Source organism: Pterocles gutturalis, unplaced genomic scaffold (assembly GCF_000699245.1).
Source record: "Pterocles gutturalis isolate BGI_N339 unplaced genomic scaffold, ASM69924v1 scaffold32924, whole genome shotgun sequence".
NCBI lineage: Eukaryota > Metazoa > Chordata > Aves > Pterocliformes > Pteroclidae > Pterocles > Pterocles gutturalis.
The window spans coordinates 21,877-24,376 of record NW_010136826.1 but is presented as its reverse complement, the minus strand read 5'-3'; the positions used below and the strand labels follow the sequence as shown (position 1 = coordinate 24,376).

The window sequence follows — 2,500 nt, the reverse complement described above, 5'->3', positions numbered from 1 at the left end:
GGAATTACATTTAAACGGGGCACAGGGACTCTCCAAGGCTTCCCAAGAGATGGAGGCTCAGACGGTCTCTGCCCTGGAGCTCTGGCTGGGCAGCTGGGGGGTCCCGCAGCCCCACAACGAGGTCGGGATGCTCCCCTGGACCACCTGCACGCTGCAGCGCAAGGCAGGGAAAGCCGGATGTTAAAAGTCGAGATGAACCATGCAGCGGTTTCTCAAATTTCCATTTTTTGATGGAAAACAGCTGCAATTTTTTCTACCTGCCGTATATGTACCCAGCAGCGTATCATCCCCAGGGCTGGATCTCCTGTCTGGAGGAGAGCGGTGCCTCCAGAGGGCAGGTCAGAGCTGAGCTGCGGCTCCTCTCCTCCGGTTCCTGAGAGCCTGGGGCGATGCTGGAGCATCCTCACACAGCCCCAGGCTGCTACCTGGGAGGAGGATGCACTTAACGTGCACAAAGGACCGAGATGCTACAGTGCCTCCAAATAACTGAATGTGCATTTCGGGCTTTGGATGGAGGGGTAAGGGAAGGACCAACCCAACAGGAGGATGGAAGCACCGAGGAATTGTCATGGTCCCAGGAAAAGAAACAGCAGAACCAGGTAAGCAAAGACTCTTATCAGACTGAAATAAGGTCCGCAGGGAAAACCTGACCTGGGATCTCCTGATTTTCCAGATCTGCGAGAGAAATCATGTTCTTTTGATGTAGTTTTTAAAATGCAGCTTTGTGACAGCTTTCATGCCAGAGAGCTTTATTAACTTAGCAAAACTGCTTCAATTGCTGAAGCAAAGTCTGCTGTAGGACAGAATTAAACACTTTTTTAGATGACAGCGGTGGTTAGGATATGAAATAATGGTTATTGGAACGGTTTCTGAGCCCATTTATGTACTTGTTCCTCTGCTAAATATCCATCCTGATCATGGAACAAAACTATAAGGAAACCCATCTATTGCAGTTAGCACAGAAGTGGGAATCTCTAGACGGCCAGTAGCCACCAGCAGCAGATGGAAACCAGCGTAGGATGACTGTGCGGTTCAGTTTCAATGTGCAGAAAAGCAAGCTGAAGTCAGCACGGGTGTTTTAAGTAATACTGTTAGCCTCAAAAACTGGGCAAAGGCTTTAGGGGACAAGCCGTGTCTTCAAAGCCCGGCTGGCACCAAGCCAGCCTGCCTCTCATCCAGCAGTTCTCCTCCTCCTCGGATTAATGACTTGCTTTGGAAATTATCATCATGCACCAAACCCCCTTCCCTATTGCCCCTAAACTAAACTCTTCCCATTTCATCCCCTCCCATCCAGACCATCCCAATCGGGATCGCACGTAGCAAGGCAGGAATCCTGCTGCTGTCACTCCTGGCTTTCCTTCCCGAGAGGGATGCGCGTTACAGCTGGTTTAACTAATCTGTCTCAGAAATCTGGTCTGCTACTAAACGAGCTGCTAGTTTTGCAGTAAAACAATTGCACATAATTCTGACGCCGCACAGGGACACTTATGTTCAGTGCCTTCCCGCTCCTCCAAGTCATCTCAGCTACTTTTCCGCACTCATGGAACCTCGCTTATTAAAGTCACAAGGCAAAAAATAAGATATGCAGTAAGTGCAAAGCTGTCAATTCGTCTTCCAGGCGAGGGGACCCCAGCCCCAGCACAAGCAGCGCTGCAGGGAGGGTCTGCAGCCCCCGCGTCCCCTGTGCCAAGCCTCCAGCTGTACCCACACGCACCAGGCAGGCTCCAAAACGCAAAGCAGGCTCAACCAGTAAGTTTTCCTTCATCGACGTTTGCCAAACAATAAGCTCTAATTCTAAAAAAAAAAAATTAGCTGTGACAATACCATAAAACGAAACCATGTTATCCAGCGCTCCAGCTGTATAGAATCCAGCCCTACGAGATCCCCCTGCTACTCCCGAACGGCGGCGAAGACCACAGCCATCATTTGTTATTAGTTCAGCTGATTTAACACGGGTTTAGGGTTTCAGAGCTTTGTTAGGACAAACTCCTCAAACATAAAATTTTATGCTGCTTGTGAGGGTAAACATAAACTGAAGTCTCTAACTGTGGGCTGTCTCAGCCTCCCAACCATAAATTCTGTGTTTGCATCCCAGGGTTAAACCCGATGGCACGTGCTACTAAGGAGCACAGACGTGCAAAGCTCGGCCGCTCTCGCTGCTGCTGGTCGTGCCGGTGGGCTGGAGCCCGGGACGTGGACCAGCACGTGCGGGAAGGGACCCAGCAAAGTGCTGAACAGCTAATTGTCCTGTTAATTACATATATGTTAGGTGCTATAGGGGGTAAGCAGAGGGCTGCCATTGCACCCATCGGTGCTTTGCTGCAGAGCGTTAAAATGTGCACAGAAGTGTTCTGATGGTTACCAGGAGCAAAAATGAGTCATCTGAGTGCATTTCCCTGAAATCTGGGAATTCAGAGCCTTTGACTTGCTCAAGTCCCTGGTAGCAAAGTGTGTGGCCATAAGTGATCCCCAGGAGTCCTGCACGACAGGGACGGCATCA

The 2,500-nt window shown here is 50.2% G+C and overlaps 1 protein-coding gene across 1 annotated transcript in view; it reads right to left on the bottom strand.

Annotated features, from left to right (window-relative positions):
• Nucleotides 1-2,500, bottom strand: part of EDA (ectodysplasin A) — a gene marked incomplete at its 5' end in the record, with an annotated part of 27,099 nt that overhangs the window by 7,090 nt on the left and 17,509 nt on the right. The gene's annotated exons all lie outside the window — the stretch shown is intronic.